The sequence below is a fragment of the Lacerta agilis genome, chromosome 14 (genome assembly GCF_009819535.1).
Source record: "Lacerta agilis isolate rLacAgi1 chromosome 14, rLacAgi1.pri, whole genome shotgun sequence".
In the NCBI taxonomy this organism is placed as follows: domain Eukaryota; kingdom Metazoa; phylum Chordata; class Lepidosauria; order Squamata; family Lacertidae; genus Lacerta; species Lacerta agilis.
The window spans coordinates 25,741,264-25,761,707 of NC_046325.1; the positions used below are offsets into that span (position 1 = coordinate 25,741,264).

A 20,444-nucleotide genomic window follows, 5' to 3' on the forward strand; every position below is an offset into this window, starting at 1 on the left:
AATAAATTAGGCAAAGCCCTCATTGTCTTCTATATTTTTCAACTGAATCACAGAATAACAAACCAGGAGGGAGTCATGTATGCTATCTTAAGGCCATGTTCAATCCAGAGCTAGAGCACCCTCTGGCTAATTAGTTCCATTGTCAAACTGCTCTTGCCATTGAAGTTTCTCCGATATTCAACCAAAATCTGCCCTTCTGTAACATGACTTTACCCTCTACATGACAGCCCCTGAAGCAGCACTGAACAGAAAGAAGCAGGGCCTCCACCCACTGACTCACTCCTATGACAGACACCAGACACACAAGCAAAGGGCTCTTGAACCCTTTCCTCTGTTGCCATTCATGCTGTGGAGGCTTGGCAGAGCTCCACACTTCCTTTGGTTGCTTCACTATCATGTGACTGTGGCCGAGGTATGTAACGAAAAGAAGACTCTCTGTACCGAAGCTTTAGTTTCTGTACACACCAGAGAGGAGGGAGTTAAGGAGCCCTTTGTCCTTATCATAGCTTGGGAGAAAGTGAACAAGGGGTCGATAGTAAGGAAAGTCATTGCAACACCAGGTTATGCTTTGGGGGCTGGGCTGGGCTTCCAGGCTGCTAGCTGCCTGACCCTACCATAAAATAGGAGTGAAGAACTTTTAATACATGCATGTTTCTCTTGACAGTTGTCATTAATTGGTTTATTACCCAGGTGTTGCAAAGGCCTTTCAAATGAGATTAAAAACAAGTTGTGAGCAGCAACCTGCATGCGCTATTAAGTTGACAGAATTTAACACCTATTCACCATTAGAATTCACCATATATTTCTTTTTAAACAACCTTTTTAATTTGTATTATATATTGGGCACCCAAGCCTTAACTCTTAAGCAGGCATCACATTGTTAACTAATTCTAGTTGGGAAGCCATCTGCTGAGGCAAAAATGAACCCTCTGGCACTTCCAACACAATTTATTACTGCTTCAGCTTTTGTAGCCAAATCCCACTTTATGTATTTGGCAAAGTAGGCCCACACCTATGAAAGCTTATGATACAAGAGTGCAATTCTGTATAAAGAATTAAGTTCCAATAAAAGTTCAATGGAACTTATTCCCAGGTAAGTGTCTATGTTTTAAGTTCTAGAGGACTTAAGCGGACTATAGTGGAAACACCTAACAGAAGTATAGTTTCTCCAAAATAATTTATTACAAGTCTATGAAAGCAGTAACATAATTTTATAAATCCAAATAATTCAATTTGCCTATAGAAACAGACGTGTGTACGTAAAAGATTGCTTGTTCAGGGGGGAAATGACACTATCCATGAAACGCATGAATACATGCATTCATAAGTACAGTTTTAATAAATAAGGATCCCCTTGCACCCCGAGAACGAGCACTCAATCCTGTTTATCTGCCGGCACACTGCCTTCCAGGACTCCTACGGGCTGAGGTCAACTTCTAACTGAAACAAAAAACTTCACACTTCCTCAGATTTCACGCTCTTAATTTATGTAATGCCACTGTCCTACAACCAACACTATTATGACATTATGAAATGTAAATAGAGACATTTTAAACCATATATCACACCCCATAATAAATACACACATAATCCAGCCCAAGCAATCACACTTACAGTGGTACCTCGGGTTAAGAACTTAATTCGTTCTGGAGGTCCGTTCTTAACCTGAAACTGTTCTTAACCTGAAGCACCACTTTAGCTAATGGGGCCTCCCGCTGCCGCCACCGCGCCATTTCTGTTCTCATCCAAAGTTCTTAACCCAAGGTACTATTTCTGGGTTAGCAGAGTCTGTAACCTGAAGCGTCTGTTACCCGAGGTACCACTGTATTTCACTTTTCCGTGCCTTCATTACCAAATTTTCACTATATATTCCACCCTGTTGTAGACAAGAACCCAGGTGTTTACTGTATCAAGCTTACTTGGTTGACAGAATTTCTCCTGCTACGCTAGATTCTAGCAGAAGTTTAAGTTAAACCGTTTCCAATGACACCTAAACACAATTTTATTAAATGTCTGACAACATCAACCACTCACAAGTTCCTTTTTGATGACAGCCACAAACTCCAATTGCTGTGCAGCACAAGTCTACACATATTTACTCAAAAGTTGCACTCTGGTTAGTGGGACTTACTCCCTAGTAAATGCTTTTAGGATCACAGCCTTAATGTCTAATATGTTGATACAGGGTATTTTTTCCAACAAAGAGTAGTTCTTTTTAAAAGTTGTATGTTTACCTTACCCCACACAGAGAGAAAATTCTGTGTAGATCACTAAGCCACAAGTATCAACTTCTAGAATTTTAGTGAGCCTGTCGCAACCAGAAGTACTCTCCCCTTCACTTTCACAACATGTTTTAACTTCTAAGGGAGAGCTTTTTACCTAAGCCTTATTTTTAGAATTACGTATCATAGACACAGAGCAAGCATCACATGACATGACGCAACAGCTTGAGAGAAAGAGGCCTAAATTGTTGTCACTTTAACATTCACAACATAACCATAAAAATGGGAAGTGTTATTTCAATTAATTTCATGTGATAAAAAATAAAATTTTGTAGCACTGGACAAGTTTATCATCAAAGTACAGTTACAGTACAGATAGCCCCTAACCCCCCCCCAAAAAAAAACATATGGGTAACCTTGTTTTTAACTGACATGTCTCATTTTAAGATGATTCTGCAGCAGATCAGTCAACCAAACAGCATCATTATTTACAAAGCATTCTTTAATTTGACATTTTTAAGCAAAAAAGTTTAGTGAACTGAAATTGTTTACAGTTTAAGGGGTGTGTGTGGAAACATTCCCGCCAATTCTAAATCATTAGTGATAAAAGGCAGACAACCAACATAAAATGCCAAATGGCTTACTAGGACAAAACCAAGTTTGTAAATGAAACAGCCACTGTGCAGTTCAAACAAATGGGGGAAGGGGGAGGTATGTTCACATACACTAAGCTGTTACAAGTAAGTTTCAGAAAAGTACACTGAATAGTGAGATGGTGACAGAAGCCACGTTTACTGGCAGAACTATCATACTACTTACTACACGTGATCCAACTCTACACCTCATCCAATAACTACAGGCCCTATTAAAATAAAGAGGCAAATCCCAAGGGTTACAGATTATGCAAAAGAAGTGTTATGCAATTTGTGCCTGGTTTCTTCAAAACCGTATATATAAGTTTGTTTGGCTAGAGAGTCTCCCACCACCACCACTAACATGAGAGTTGGTTTAGAAACGAAACGACCAAAAAGAGAGGGAGAAAGAATAGGGGGAGGGGTAAACAAATTCATTGTTGTTGACCGTAGTAACAAAGCTACCCATACAACAGCAAGCAAGTCACCACAACGCGCACACAAAAAAAAATGACTGCCAACCAGCCACGTGACGGCGAGATCTCCAACACTGGCGCGCGCGCACACACACACACACATACACAGGCGCACACGCGCAAGATGTTTGAGAATGGAAACTGGGGATGGGTTTAGAAGGCTGTGATGGAACTTCGGGCGCGCCGGCGTTCGAATGCTGGTGAGAAGTAGCAAACTGGAAGGCGTGCATGTTTTATGAATAGGGGGAGGGGAGTAGAGGAGGAGAGAGACACTAAACACAAAGAGAAAGAAACTCCAGTTGGGAAGCTCTCTTTTCTTTGCTAAAGGAGGGGGAAGCCTTCAATTTAAAGTGGCGCCATCAGAAACCAGCCTCTCTTCTTCTTCCCCCTCCCCCTCGCTCATGCAATGGAGCCGCAATACTTCGCCTAAGCGCGCACACGCACATACAAACACCAGTCTCAAAAGAGTCGGGCTAGGTTTTTTGTTTAAAGCCACTTATTGGGGGGGGGGAGCAGAGAGAGACGCGATTATGGTGGGCATTAAGACAGCGCTTTGACTACTGTGCAAAGTGCTTTACTCTATTGTAAAGTGAGCACTGCGGGAGTGGTCGTCTCTATTCCCAAACAAAGTCAACCCACCTCCTTTTTCTCGCTTCTCCACCCCCCCACCTCCACCCCCCAACCGTAAAGAGACCGGTTAGAGTGCTCGTAATCTACCAACCCCCTTTTCCCACACTCAACTATGATCGATTTTAAGCATTGAACGTTCTTTTGCAACCTGATAAAGCGCGATTACACCAAACTGCATGGCTTTTTAAAGCACCGCGGGGGGGGGGGACGACAAGAGAAGGGGAGCTGCATTTTAGGTGCAGGACACCGCAAACGCCTCGGACTGTTGCGAACCCGTAACACGCAACAACAACCAACGACGGCGACGAAAAAGTAGCATGGCAAAAAATAATAATATTCGTCATGGAGACCTGGGAGCCTAGTTGCGCCTGGCACCGGGGGCTGGAGGAGGCAAGCGGGCAGGGAAGTTTATTATCATCGCTGTTGTGCTTAAAGGAGGGGGGCGGGAGGAGAGGAATAAACATAATTAAATAGAGGGTACATCTTAGGACCAGAAATAAAAAGCAACGGGATAGGAAACCTAGGGCAAAGGTGTTGAAGAGGGGAGGGGGGTAAAAATAAGTTGTTTTCTGGCCGCCGAGGGCGCTTCCGAGGGCGCAGCCAGTCAGCCGCGCTAACAAAGGCAGGGAGAGAAGGGCCGAGCAAGGGCAACGGGGAAAGCCAAGCCAAGCCAGCAATGGAGCAAGGCGGGCGAAAGCAAAGCAAGCAGGCGGCGGCACCTACCACGTGATGGAGCCGAGAGCAGAGTCCGGGCGGATCCGGCCCGGTGCAAAAATAAAAATAAAAAATAAAAAGGGCGCAGTTTGCAAACAAGGCGAGTGAAGCCGAGTTCTCTTCACTGCCGCCGCCTCTGCTTCTCCCACCGCCGTAGTCGTCTTCGTCGCCGCTGCTTTTCTTTCTCTTTCGCCCGCTCCCCCTTTTTCCCCCCCTTCCTCCCAGCCCCGGCTCCCCTTTCCCTGCCCGCCTGCTCCCTGCTCTCCTGCAGGCAAGGAGGGCGGGCGGGCAGGAAAAGGGCTGGGGAAGGAAGGGATTTGGGGAGGGGGGGAGAAGGTTGTCTCCTCTTTTGCAACCACCCCCACACCCCACACCCTGGAGGAGGAGGAGGAGGAGGAGGAAGAAGAAGAGGCGGCGGCGGGGGAGAAAGAAGGTGCTCCTCTTTCCTCCCCCCAGTGGCGGCGGCGACTGCTGTTGCGGTGCCTCCGCCTCCTCCTCCTACTGCAAAGGAGGGTCTCTCGCTCGCTCGCTCTTCTTCAAAGTGGGGCACAGGGTGCAGTAATCTCTGCGGCGCTGCCTTCTCCCCGTCTTCGCCCGCTTTTTATCCTGTGCCTTCGCGCCCTACCCTCCGCCCGGGCACGACAGCCGCAGCGGGCGCGGAGGTGGCGCTGCCGCCGCTGTTTTTCTGCTGCTAAATTCTGTTCGGGGAAAAAAATGGCGGCCGGGCTCCTTCTCTGCCCTCCTCCTCCTCCCTTTAATCGGAGAATGCACCGGGCAGGCAAGGCAGCGCGAGGGGGGGGGGAGGGAAAGCAAAAAGAGGAGGGAGGAGGGGAGGGAAGAAGAGAGAGGAAAAAAGAAAGAGCGAGAGAAAGGGAGGCGCGAGCGCCACCGCCGGTTTCCCGAGCGCACTGCGGGCAAGCTCGCAGCCTCTGCAGCTAAAAAAAAAAGGTCTCTTTTTTTGCGCGCGCGAACAAGGGAGCAGACGCGAGTTAAAAAGGCGCGCGCGCGCCTCCCCCGCCCTCCCCTCACACACACACACACACGCATACAAGAAAGCGAGCAGATGAATGGGAGAGCGGCGCGCGACCCATGGCACGCTCGGAACAAGCTGAGGAGTTAGAAGGGCACGAAGACAGCATTTTGAATATCTCGGGGGTTTACTAGGTTGAAAGCCAGCCCTGCCGCTTGGCAGAGTGAGGCAGCAGCAGCAGCTGGTTCTGAACTTTCAGGAGAGAAAGGCGAATTGTGATTAAATATTTTTATATCATATAAACACACATACATATTTACTGCTCAGTTGGAGGAGAGGCACTTGTGGGATTTTTCTACCTCAGGTCAGGTGCCAAAGCAGCAGTCTTGAGTACTATAAGACCCTCGGCTTGTGTGGGAAAAGGGAAACTATTTGCAGCTCCGCCTCAGGCAACAAAATGTATTGGACTGGCCCAACAAATGTCTTAAATTTTGACCCTTATAAACCCCTAAATGCATGGAGCTCAAGTGTACCTTTGTACGTGCAGTGCCCAAAAGGCAACTTCAGGTGAGCGGCGCATATTCAGAACTGCCCTCCCTTTATAAGAATTTGAACCAAGGCCTCCAAAACTGTGCCTAATATTCTAACTGCTCAAACACCTGCACTTTCTCACCACAATAGGTTACCACTGTAATAGATAATTTATCCTACCACCTTGGTGTTTGCTTTCACTCCGATTGGTTTTTCGCTGCACTCTGAAACACCGTACTTTTAAAGCCAGATCCGCAGAAATAGAAGCAACACTGAGGCCTCTTTCAGCCCAGTTCTCTGCGAGGTAAAATTACTTGGCGTTGATAATTACCGGTATAAAGCATTTGCGCTAAATATGTCTGCCCGCAAAAATAGCATCACAATGCAAGTGCAACACTGGGTTTTCAATGCAACATTAGTGAGACTCTGGTATCCCCAAAGCACTTAAAATGGAGTTGGGTCCATTATAAACTTTGTAAGAGACTTGCAAAGTTGCTAGATTGAAGCTGCTCAACAGAAAACACTGCAAGCTAACAGAATAACCACAGTCAGGACAAGCCACATAAAATTATTGCATTACTTTCAGATATACATAAATATAATTGATCTACTGTCCTCTAATGGATTACCGTGAATATGCAGGTGGCTGCTGCTTTGCTCCAAGCCAAATCTTACCTTCACATCAAGGTTTTTTTGCAGCAAAACTAACCATGACCCCTGGTTTGGACTAAGCCAAAAGTTATGGTTTGTTCCTCCCACTCATGCTAGAGGAGGAGCAGAACAAGAGTACTCACTGTGCCCATAGTAAACTATTAACTATGGTTTAGCATGCTGTGCAAACTTGGCCAGAGGCAAAGAGTCTAATGAGATGTTTAGTCTAGGAAATAATCCTATTGCTCACCTTTGGGATGAGAGCAAACATCAGTTTAAATGTATGATTAGGAAAATTTCTTCACAAACCCCAATATTTTAATAATTTCCTCCTCCTATCATTTTATTTAACTCTCCTCCCCCGACAACCCTAATAACCCCTTCGGTCCTAATGACCTTGTTCATTGGATGGGAACTACTGTGTATTTGCAAGAAAAATACATTTTTTAACTTATTTAAAACAATAGGTTTGTAGAGTCTTCCCCTCACCAAGATTTACCCTCTGATCTGCCAGGCGCCATCCCTTCCCACACTTCACCTTGTCCATCTCAGGACCTGAACCTTAGGAGACATGACAAGCCTAGAGGAACCAGCTTCCTTTAAGGAAACCTTTGGCTCCTTCTGACATCACCCAAGCAGCATGGAAGTCACTGCAATTTCTGTCATTCTTGTGCTATGCTAGCACAGAAGCTCCAGGTCATGTGGGAGGGGTCCCCAGCATGACTACTTCCCACTCCCAAGGGACTGGCTGGCATAGCCATCACCTGCTCCACCAGCTTCCATTGTGAAGGCCCCCATTCATTGCAATTGCTCCTATGCTACTAAGATTGCATCTAAAGGGGTCCCTGGTGAGGTCACCAAGTCAAGGCAGGATTTTCTATCTCACAGCACATACCCTATGCCAGGGGTTCCCAAACGATAAATGCAATGAAAAACCACACAGCATCTAGCACAGCACGATACAATTGTTAAAACTGGCAGAAAAATCAGTGGGTGACCGGCCACAGTGTTTGAAACTCCCATTGTTCTAGGCGCATTTTGTGACAGAATTTCATTAGAGCGAGCAGTTTCTGAGCTCTGGGCGCAGTACTGCGCTTAAGATTTCATATCAAAACTGCAGATTGGAAGGAAAGGAGGGCCTTTTTCTACCTCCCCACTTCCAGCTACTCTCTGAAGACTGGAGAAGATACCCTCTTAAGCATATTAGGGCGGTGGGCAGGGGAAGGACCAGACCATGTGAAAAATGAAAATAATATTTTAGCTGCAGTTCATTCATTTCAGCTTTGTATTCTTGTTATAAAAAATGTGCACCTAAACATTCCATTGTTGAGCCCATAACCAAGGTTTAAGGTGCCATTTAGCTCCTAGACTCTCAGCAGTTCTCAAGTGGCCCAAAGTTTGGGGAAAACTGTCCAACACCAAATGAGTTTATACCCTGCAGCACCATTCCTAGGGTCTTTTGATTGGTCACTGGGATAGCTCAGTCCGTAGAGCATGAGACTCTTAACCTCAGGGTTATGAGTTGAAGCCTCATGTTGGGCAAAAGATTCCTGCATTGCAGGAGTTTGGACCAGATGACCTTTATGGTCCCTTCCAACTCTAACATTCTATGATTATGAGTTCTTACTACCCTGATGTGGGAGGGATCTGAGCAGGGCTAAATCCTGCTGTTTTGGCAGCGCACACCAGAAGTGCACCCTCCCACATCAGCTGGTATCACCCAGCGAAGTCAGCTGGCTGACAGGTGTTGTTTGGGAGAAATGGCCTCATGGACTAAACCAGGGGTAGGCAACCTAAGGCCTGGGGGCCGGATGCGGCCCAATCGCCTTCTCAATCCGGCCCACAGACAGTCCGGGAATCAGCGTGTTTTTACATGAATAGAATGTGTCCTTTTATTTAAAATGCATCTCTGGGTTATTTGTGGGGCACAGGAATTCGTTTTGGTTCCCCCCCCCCAAAAAAAAAAATATAGTCCAGTCCACCACATGGTCTGAGGGATGGTGGACTGGCCCACAGCTGAAAAAAGTTGCTGACCCCTGGACTAAACTGATGGACCAAGACCATTTCCCCACCCCCACCCCGGGTTAGAGAATCCCCTCAGCTCAGAACATACAAGTTTAAATTAACCGGAAAGCTAATGACCCCCAAACAGAATTACAAGCAGGAAGGAAGCAGGAAAAAGATGTTGGCTCAAACCTTTGGTACTTGCACTTTCTGTTCAAATAGGAAGGTAGGTCATATCAGAGTAACAGGCAGGAGGTTTGGGTTAAGGTTAGGTTAAGTCAAAAGTCCTTTCTGCCCTTTGGCAGAAAATGCAGCATGAACTCCAGGGAGCACAGCTGGCTAACTCCAAACTGAAGACTGGAAACTGGAACACAACACTTGGTTGCATATTTATAGAAACATGCTTGCAAAACTGATGCAATGGGATGACGATGCTTGGGGTAAAACAGGTAAACCCGTGGCTGCAACATACACCTCTGCCCATTTGGAAGGCAGGCAGGTGAGTTCTGGGTAAAAGCAAAGCTCTATGAAGGATCTACTATTTAACCTGTTGTATCCCTAATTCTCTGTGACAGCTGTCTTTTTTCCTTTTTGCGCAGTGAATTATTTTTGTGAATTATTGTGACACCCTCTGAGATCATAGCTCCCTACACCTTTGCTAGCACACCTTTCAAAGATTCCACCCACCACCCAATGATCTCAACACCTGTCAAGGCATTCACAAGGGTGGGGTGGGGTGGGGGACACAAGCGTCTTTCATTGCATCAATAATACTTCCTGTTACTTCCCAAGCAATTTTACCTTTAGGAAGGAAGGGAGCAAAAGGGTCCTTTCCCCCCTAGCTTAGACTACCACAGTGCATTGTACATGGGGCTACCTTTGAAGACTGCACGAAAACTGCAGTTCTTCCAAATTACAGCAGAGGGGATACTGACTGGGACCCGTTAGGTGCTGTGTATCTCACTGACTGGCAAATGATCTATTTTCAAGCATGATTCAGTGATAGCACTCGCCTTTGTCTTTCTTCCCTTGTGTTAACAGCCTGGACATGCTTAAACATAACAACCTGACTATGAGGCGCTTCAGATGTGAGACAGGGAGCAGAACATTTTCTGGCACCCCTATTCTAGACCAGCTTCCCCAAGGAGACCTTCCTGGCCACTCACTCATGGTACCATCTCAGTGCCAGATGAAGAGCTTGCTCATTTTTGCAGGTCTTTTAGATGTTTCAGTTTTTCACTTGCTGCCTTCACTGAAGGCAACCCTGTATAGGGAAGTTTTTAAATGTTTTATTATGTTTTTGTATATGCTGGAAGCTGCCCACAGTGGCTGGAGCAGCTCAGTAACATGGTGGGGTACATATAACATTATTCCCATTTATTATTAAGATCCCTTGCTATGCTGCTGGTTGAAACCAGTTTTATTGCTACAGCTGTTTATACATCATTGGAGTCTTCAGACTTCAGGATAATATGGCAGCAATAAATACTATAGCTCTAACATCCAGTGAAAATAGGGACATCCTATTCATCATCATCATCAACAATTATTTTTATTTATACCCTGCCCATCAGACATAATTAAACATTTTAAAACCTTCCCATTAAAAACAGTTTAACTGGTTCCGAGTAAACTTGCATAGGATTGTGCTGCCAAAGCAGGCCTCTTTATTGAGGCTTAATAACCATTAAACCTCAATATCTTACATGACGTTCCTGCAATTACAATTCTAAAATGTGCAGAACTGTGTTTTTTTGGAGCAGGGGGGCAATGAGCTAGCACTGTATTCCTAGCCTGTTCCGGAGCTTCCAGCAGCATAACTCCATAAGACACAGGGCTAGAAACTTGATGGATTTTTATAGATCTCTTTGTAGTGCATAGTCCTGATTCTGACTTTAAACGTTTTAAGTTGTGAAAACACTGCAGCCTGTGCCCTCCGCGTTTCCTCCACACACCCCTTTGGATTTTTTGTTTTGTTTAATACTATTCTGTTTGAACAAGGGCAGCTTTGTGAAGAAACCAAGATTCTGTTAGATAGGGAGGGGTCTGAGAAAAAAAGCAAATGTTCTGTTTAGATAAGGGACAGCCTATGAGCCGAGCATAAATATATAAGGTGTTTTGAAACAGGCTTCCTATTCTATAAAGGGCAACAAATACACGGGAGTTTTCTAATAAGCAACGTGCAAGGGAGGGGTGTGTGGAAAAGGAAGTGATTGGAGCAGGGGGGGCGCAGCTCAGGGACAGAGCACGAGCTTTGCATGCAGAAGGTCTCCAAGCAGCCCCGTATTGGGAAGTTTTTAATGTCTGATGTTCTATTATGTTTTTATATGTGTTGGAAGCCGCCCAGAGAGGCTGGGGAAACCCAGTCAGATCTGGGCAGCGTATTATTATTATTATTATTATTATCAGGATTCCAAATCCTGGTGAGGTTCTCCATCCAAATCTATTGCCCATTGTTGCAAGATGAAAACCCTATTGCCTTCACTCTGAACTGTAACATGAAGTATTGAAAGTATTGTCCACCGTGTGAAATGCAGACATTTAAAGAAAATAAAAGTGTACATATTTAGGCACTGTTTGTGATCAATTTTGCAGAGCTAGAGGCAGGCAGAAGTAGGGGATCGCTCCCATCTCTGTCCACCTCTCCCCAGCGGCGTGGGAAGGGGGATGTGGGGGGTGCGCTCCACCCCAGGTGTCATCACTGAGGGGGGGTGACAAAATGGCAAAAATATGTGTTTTTGAAAAAATAACTCCCGCGCGCCCCTTCCTACGCCACTGCAGGAACACTCTCCCCTCAAGTGATTTCCAGAAACCAGAAGAATTGCTGCCTCCAACTCTGCCGGCAGAGCACAGCCTTTACGGCTAGTAGCCTTTGATAGCCCTCTCCTCCATGAATCTGCCTAATCCAGAGGCGTAGCTAGGTGAGGCGGGGGGGGGGGCACTGGGCCTCACACCACAGGGCCTGCAGTGTGCCTGAGCCACGCGTCTCTCCTGAGGGGGAGGCAGTGGGTGGATTGCCTGCAAGCTCCGCGCTGCTTTTTCGAGCAGCGTTGGGCTTGCGTCTGCCCGCCTCAGCTGCCCTACAGCTAATGGGGAGGCTGCGGAGAGACACCACGCAGTGCGCCCCGCCTTGGCTCGCCCCGCCCCACGGGCAGCTTGCCCCCACCCCATGGGCGGCTCACCCTGCCCCCAACTGCAGGGCACACACACCGCCCCGGGCACCCGAGCAATTAGCTACGCCACTGCCTCTCCCCACCGTGGTCTAACTGGTATCTGGGAGTCCCTGTATCCAAGGCTGACAGTGGAAGAGGCCATTTTAGAGGAAAGGAAGTTAAGGGAGGCATGATAAAACGCTACACCTACACAGCCTCTATGCATGCAAAACAGGGCTACACAATGCAGCTTCACCTCCACCAAACTGCTTAAGAAAACTACAATTCAGGAGAAGCGGGGAGTAAAGATTATGTGAACCAGACACGTTAGTATAAATGTGGAGTACACCAGGTGTTGAGAAACAGTTAAATTGGTAAAGTTAACTTACTGGGTTAAAAAGACAAAAGAATCAAGGGTGAGTCTGCAATATCAATTATTCAGATACTATAAAAATGATAAAAACTGTAACTTTAGGGAATCTAAAGGGGGGGGGAAATAATGGTGTCTTAAAAGTTGATGAATTTATTCACTGAGGTAGGTTATAGTATATTTAACGACACCTGAACGAAATATTTAAAATGAATTACTAATGTAAAAGTTTAGATATTAATTTGAAATATTAAGAAATTTGTATTCAAAACTCATGATGTCCATACTGCAGTGAGGGATGAAAAACTCACAATTTTGCTAGCACATGCTGATGTTTTTGTATTCCTGTGTTGGGGGGGGGGCGGGAAGCCTGCTGGAATATGTGGCAATAAGTATGACAACTAAACAATAAAAAGTGTATTTTTAAAATATACACAATAGGTAGAAGATCATCTGTATTCACTACAGCAACACCTATCGCCTTCTGGCTGCAAAGAGTCCTTCCTTGCAACACCTTATGTAGGCCCAATAATAAAGAGGCGATCACCTTAAACCAATTTGAGTGCATATCATAGGCTGGAGCTGACAGCAGCGACAGCATGTTCCTGCTCTCGACATCACAGATTGCAGTGCTTCAGACAGCCACAAGGCGGCACAGCTGCCCCTTGAGCACCTCCCGATCCTTTCCCCTAATGCAAGTTAGCAGCCGCTCTCCAAGTGAAGGTGAGGAAGGGAAACAACGCTGTCAGTCACCACAAGGCCTGCTGGGAAATGTAGTTCACTATTTAGATCATGCGACTCCAGCAGTTTGCACAGGCTCTATCGCCGCCGCCAGGGCAAACACGACAACTACTTTCATATGCATGTACGCAGTAGGGGATCCTAAAATGTCGTCTGGCTTAAATTTAATGAAGCTGTATTTTTAGTACAACTGTTGTCCGTGAACATTTTAAGCACTGCCCACTAAATATACTCCCATGAGTATACAAGACAAAGAAAAAGACAATTAACTGAAGATTGTTTTTTAAAAATATATATATAAATCTCATATTCAGTTTTATATTAAAGAAACATACTTTTGAGTATTCGTAGTTCTCAAAAATACAGGTTTAAAATTAAGTTGCAATTATACTCCCCTCGGGAGGGGCACTTGTACCTGAGAACCAGAACCCGAATTTCTAAGTAAGTAAAATAAATGCAGTATATAGAGCTTTAAATTGTGTGCACTGAATTGTGGAGTCTCTGCTTCATTTTCTCTGTGCTAGTTTTGTTCAACAGACGCACTGAGTATAACTTAACTGGATGCAACCAGAGTAGGCACATAGAAATTAATGACCCCAAGTTAGTAGTCTCCATTAATTTCAATGGGTCTTCTTTGAGTATGATTAACACACTACAATCCATTCTCTCTCTCACCTCACACAGAGGCAACTTCAGTTCCATCCTTTGCGATTTTTGGTTTTGAAGCTGTGTGCTCAACCCATCTCCCAGGTTTCCTCCAGACGAACTGATTATTTAGCATTCATCTTGATTTGCTTGGACAGACTATGTCCTGTCTTTATTGAGCAATTGTTCCAATTTGTTTCCTGGACTGTTATATGAATATGAGCATTTATTCTGCATTCATCCTCATTTGCCTGTGGGTGTTTACATCCCTTCGCATTTATCATTTGTTCACCCTGAACTTTTCATTGCATTTCCCTGTCACCTTCAAAACGGCAAAAGGTCAGCTGTTCTTTTCGTTAAAGTAGATCTGTTGTGCTAGGGCAACAGAGAGCTGTTATCCACTTTAACTGCACAAACCTGAAGTTTCAGTTGAATCCCTCCCGCAAAATAATGACAGCCAGGAAGAACCCTTAGTCTTCTGCTTCTTCTTCTGGGCTATGCACTTATGGGGGAGAACATACACACTCCCATTTTCCAATTTCATCTCAACAACGAATAGACTTCTCAGGACTCTCAGCAAGGGAGGAAGTAAAGTCTTGTCAATGTAACCTCTGCTATCAGGACCTTTCTATGTAAAACGTAATTATGGACATTTGTTCTAGTGATGGTGTGCACACGTGCCCCTCCTCAGAAGAGAAAGCCCCATGGCTGGGGCAGTTCCAGATGCCAACCTATGAAGCATCCATAGAAAATGATTTATTTTTCCTATGGAACACTGGAATTTGGGGGCAGGGGAAGACAGCAGAGTTAGTTATAAAGTGTTTTTAGATATGCTGTAAGCCACCCAGAGTGGCTGGGGAAACCAAGCCAGACAGGTGGGGTATAAAATAATAATAATAATAATTTAATTTAATTTAATTTCTATTTTATTCTATTCTATTTTTACAAAGGAAACATTCCATAATAAGCAAAGCAGAAACAACACAGTTCAGAAAGGATGGAAGGAAGGGTGGATATGTCCTTTGACCAGAACTATAAAAGAACTGTTTGTGATTTCATTTTGTCTTTTGGGGCAAGATTTCTCTGCCCAGATAGGGTGCAGGGTATAGTGGTTACCACACTACAACGCTGGGGTGGTTTTAAGGCAGGGAGCCAGACCACTGATTTTATACACACACATTCCAGCTATCTCAGAAGAGCCGTGGAATTTCATTGCGTGCCGATTAATAGGTGCAAAAGAGACATTTCTGTTATGTGAAAGAAGTCATTCCAAATGTGTAAAAGACGAAACATGCAGTTCAGATAGAAAGCATCTGTTCACAGGTGAACAAAGAACACCACAGGAAGATTGGATGAAACTGTACATCCACCTCCCTTCATGACCTCCAATCCCTTTACGGGGACCATACAGGCACATTTAAAGCTGCATTTCTGTCTTTCATTGATGGGCACCAACAGCAGGAGACACACCTTAGGGGAGCTGGTGCATCTCTCAAGCAGTTGCTTTGTTTCCCCCACCTTGCTGTGAGGAAACTAGCTATGAAAACAAGGATGATGAGCTGATGATATTCAGAGGTCAGAAATGGCACCAGAAGCAAGATGGAGAACCATTGTCCGCCTTATGAAAAGAGACAGCATGACATAGCAAGGAGGTTGTTAAGCATACAGGAGCTCAATGACACTTTTCAAACCTGAAAACAGAAACGGCCACTTCTGGTGAGGGGGGTGCTTAACCCTTTCCCCACTCCAAATGGTGCTTGAGAGAGCCACAAAGCTTTCCAAAGTGATGGTAGCCTTAAACCACTCACTATTTCTGTGTCTAGCTTACTTTATAGAATTGCTGCAAGACTAAAATGCTTTTCTGAACTCAGTGAAAAATGATCTAAGAGTAAGACAACAGGCAATGCCGTAAAAAAAAAAACTACAGGAAGCTGATTTCAGGTTAAATACTAGAAGGAAACCTGCTAACCGTAACATCCACAGCAAGAAAACACTTTTATTAGCATGCATTAACTAGCAAGTTGCTCAATCAACCTGGAAAGTGAAGCTATAGGGTTTCTTTTTTGGAGTTTTTCAATTAAACACTAGACAGGCATCTGTCAGGAACTCTTTAGGTCTATGACAGTCTTCATGAAGAAACCAGACTAGACTACGTAACTCTCTGTAGAAGCTTCTACTTTGTCAACATAATGGTGGATTAGTCCCCTCCTTGCCAACATTTTAGCACATCCAGCACTTCACTCTAGCAAGTGTAATCTGTGTGCAGAAGTAGATTGCTACTGGCAGATTAACTATCTGTCAACCTAGTCTGGATGCACAGAATACTGCAGTGTCAATGGAGGGTGGGGGAAAGAGACAGCTTTCAGCAACTCCTTAACACCAAGCCTAAGGGTAGCCAACAGTCCCTTCCAGATGTAACTCCCATCACCTCTGACCATTGAACATGCTGGCCAGGACTATGGGAGTTGGACGCCAACAACTGCTAGAGAGCATCACATTGGCTACCCCTATGTGCATTAGACATTCCTTATCCACAACTGCACACTCTCTTTATTCTATAATCAGAACTATGGTAGCAAACAGGTCGGAGGCAGTGCACTTTGGGTATGCATATCAACAGTGCTCAGTAAGATAATTCGGCAACTTTAAGTTCATTTAGTGTATTCTCGGTCTTTTGCTGTAGTGCAAAAACAAAACAAAACAAAACACTAGTGGAGAAAGACATTTTGGAAAGTGGAGCATATACTCCAGGCACCGACTCTCCCAAGAGCTCTGCTTATGAATGGCCCAGTGCTAACTTAGCAAAGTGGCAGCATGTGGAAGTGTGTTGTGCTACACATTCATGTCAGAAGTCAAATTACCTTGTTTCGACTTCCGGCGGCGACGCAATTGCGGAGCGGTCGTGGGTTGCCTCGGCTGCGAGGCGACCCAGCCCGTCCCGGGGGTTGGAGCCCCGCTACCGCAAAGCGGGGCTCCGATGGGGTGCGGGAAGAGCGTCTCGCACCCTGGGCTCCCCGGCTATGCCCACTGTGGCTCCGTACCCTTCCCTCGCTCCCCCTGTAAAGGGGGAGTGGGGGTGAAGGGAAAATGGAGCCGGGCTTCAGGGGACATGCCCCAACCGGGACGTGGAGCGGCGGTTGCCCCCGCGATGAGCGTTAATGTTCTACCTGTCAAAGTTTGAGCTAAAGAATCCCGGCATCGTGAGTATTGGATTTGATTGTTTTTGCGCTTTGATGACGACCTGGGAGACACTTGGAAAGGGAGCCTGCCTCTTTCCCCTCGGGGGATAGAAAATAACTAGCTTAAGAGACTGCTGTTACAGCGATGGCTACAAAGTATTTAAAATTTGATAAGTGAGACTCTTGGATTTCCCTTCGGGGAACAAACTGGTGGACAGTATCTCTTTTTAAAACTTTTGGTTCTTGCGCCCTGGATTCAGGGAAAATGGCCGGGAAGGACTTGGACTGAATGGAAAGTTACTGGTAATAAGATGGAGAAGTCTGAGAACCGAAACTGTAATTTGACACCTATGCCCGCTTCTGCCATGCTTGGCTTTGTTTTTGACTTGGCTATGAACTGCGAAATGACCCATGAAGAAAGGATTATTTTACTGAGACTGGAACTGCTCAACCGAAAATTGGAAATATTGAACTGTCATATGTCAGAAAAGTTATACCCCACAGAGGAGACTGTACAGGAAATGGCTGTATTGGAGGAGATCCTTGGCACTGAACTGAAGGGACTGATCGAACAACAGGATGAAAAGATATGGCGACTCCGGAGTAATGGATCGTCCCTTGGGGGTGGCAGACCCAGGACGGAGAAAATTGTTATATCTAACTCCCGAGGTGAGAGCTTGGGAGTGAAGGTGAGAACTTTATGTTTATGTTTAGAAATAAAAGAAGAATGTGATGATGAACCGGAGAGGCTGGGAGAAAAGGTGCGCACCCTGACGTTCTATGCAAGGATTACTGTGGATTTAGTCTGGATCTGTGGATATGCAAAGAAAAAGGACACTTCGAGGAGCAGCCCTGGAGCAGGACGACCAAAGAAAATGGACAGAAGGGGGATAGGGTGAACAGTATCAAGGTATAAAGGAAAAGGGATGTACTATGGTAACCTGAAACTGGTGTGTCAAGACTTTAAGTTTTAGAGAAAGTAAAGAGGTATTTTAAATTTTTGTTATTAACAGCAGTTATAGTTAATGAAGATACTTGTTACGATTTATGTTGAAAATAAGTGGATAAGAACTAGAATCTTGTGTGGAATTAATATGAAGCTATAACATGATTTGATTTATGTTAAGTTAAGAATGGGAAAATACGGTTTATTATGAAACAAGATTTGTTAGAAAGAAGATTTAGATTTTAACTTTTGGATTTTTGAGTTTTTAAGACTATGATGGCATAAGATGTTATTAAAGTAATAATTGGGATTGGAACCGAAGGCGAAAAGGCAGGGGAAGTCTGTACCAAGATTCGACCAAGAATTTTTTTTTTTTTTTACAGTATAAGAAGAAGAATTATTGGTGTTTGTGTATTTGTATACTTCAGTAGGTGTTGGGTTAATGTGGGTGTTGTATCTGTTTGCTGTTTGTTGTAAAACCAATAAATTCTTATATATAAAAAAAAACAAATTACCTTGTTTCTTCCAACAGTGTACTGCCCAAGAACTTTTAACACCACCAGGTTATTTGTTTAAAGGGGAAAGACCCCTCTCAAGAGAGACAGAAATAAACACAGGCTCAAGCCAGGGCCAACCATGGTGTGAAATAGCAGGTGGCACTCCCATTCCCAAGTCAAGGTGCACAGTACTCAAAAGGGCAGCCAAGTTATTTTGCCAGAAAAGTCTCAAAAGCAACCTCCACACACTTCCTGACAGTGAAAATTAGTTAACAAATACTAACAATTTCATGACGCCAAAAATCAGCTGCTTCCAGCAGCCACCTCACTCAGCACAACTCCAACAAAGACCATCTACCACTCTTTGAGTACTTACTGGTGCCATTTTATGAAATTCATGAAGTAAATTTCTTTCTTTCTTTGTGGACCAGGGCTAAATCCATTTGAAATTTATTTTATTCCACCCAATGCATTTTCTTATTTGTGTTTTCATTGTCAACTATCTCTGCTGTTTGCATTTCGCTCATTTCACATTTCTGCACAAAGAGAACATTCCAGTTCTTGCCTTCTACAGCATATGAACATTTTGCCTGGCTTGGTAATATTTATTTAAAATAGAGGGCAGGGAGAAGGGGAATATACCAGAGTTTGTGATTTCAAGCTACAAGTTTGCATCCAAAATGTCAGTTCTGTAAAACACAGGTTTCTCTTTGCTATGTGTGTGTGAATGGCAGCAAAACTACTACAAGATCAAAAGTAGCCATTATCACATGGTCTCATTGAGTGCAAGGCGAGAAAAGCATTTTGTTGTGAACACAACGTTGTAGTGCACACAACTCAGAGGAAGGTATCACAAGTCTTAAACTAGGAATACAGAAAATCAGAATTCTCTAATACCGCCTCCATACAATATGCAGTTCAATCAAAAAACACAAATAACAAGCTGCTTTTTATAAGAATGGACTCTCCAAATGGACAAAAACAATGTATAATTTGTTAAGAGATTAAAACCTCGAGCTTCCACCATGCATCCGGTTCCCTGATGCAGAGCAGAAGAATATGTGGAGGTCACCAGATGTTGCTGGGTTTACAATTTCCATCATCCCTGGCCATTGGCAATGCTGCTTGGGGCTGATGAAAATTTGAGTCCAACAACACCTGGAAGTCGCCAGGACTGCCCTAATGCAAGGGGTGGGCAGGCCATAGAGAAAGGCAAAATAATAATAATAATAATAATAATAATAATAATAATAATAGTCTTTCTGCAACTTATGCATGACATGGAAATGTTCCAGAACAGAGACAACAGGTATGACCAGGTGAATAATCTTTCAGCTGGTGGTGTGCTTCTGAAAAAACCAACAGTTTTCAACAATGACTTCTGCAACATGTGGGGTGAAATAAAAGTGATCTAACCACCTAAACTGGATTAGAAAATAATTCCTGGGCGTTAACCAACATCAGTAAAGAACGAATCGTATTATATTTTCCTGTTAAATAGTTGTAGTGTTGACTGGAAAAGACTTACGGACAATAACTCTCCTCTAGCAGGAGATACCACTGCAAGTGCATCTCACTTTGACAACTGAATCCCAAAAGCTTTGGGGGCTGCACTCAGATTCAAACTAACCTCTTCTGAACTCCCCCCCCTCCACTATTGACAAACATAAAATCTTACCTTATAGCACACTGTGGCAGAATCCATAATGTCCAAGGATGATGTGGAATCCTGTAATCAAGGAGTTTCTTTAGCTCTGTAAGATCTCTCTTATTTTGAGAAAGAAGGAAACTGGCGCCTGCAACAAAATGAATATAACAGTGGAAATAAATGGGACGAAAGTATACACGACAAGACTGTATCTAGCATATGAGTTAGTGGGAGGGGAAAGGAGGGTAAAATTGGTGAAGATGGGAAGAAATGGACACACACTATACTGCTAAAATTCCGATGGGGTTTTTCCAGAATATTTTCCCTAGTTTTGCAAACAATAATTCAGAAAGCAATTGTCCTTCCCCCTCCTCCACTTGCTTGCTAACCAACTAACCAGCAGCTGTGCTTTCCAACAACCTTGGGGTGGGAAACC

The 20,444-nt window shown here is 44.4% G+C and overlaps 1 protein-coding gene across 4 annotated transcripts in view; it reads right to left on the reverse strand.

Annotated features, from left to right (window-relative positions):
• Positions 1-20,142, reverse strand: part of KANSL1 (KAT8 regulatory NSL complex subunit 1) — a 145,254-nt gene extending 125,112 nt beyond the window's left edge. For 2 of the 4 annotated variants that reach the window (XM_033169856.1, XM_033169853.1), the window contains exon 1: positions 4,684-5,022. The gene's annotated coding sequence lies outside the window, so the exon portion shown is untranslated. Of the gene's footprint in view, positions 1-4,683; positions 5,024-20,038 lie in introns of those variants that run through there. The other 2 variants (XM_033169854.1, XM_033169855.1) reach the window with 2 other exon arrangements.
• Between the last annotated feature and the right edge of the window lie 302 nt (positions 20,143-20,444).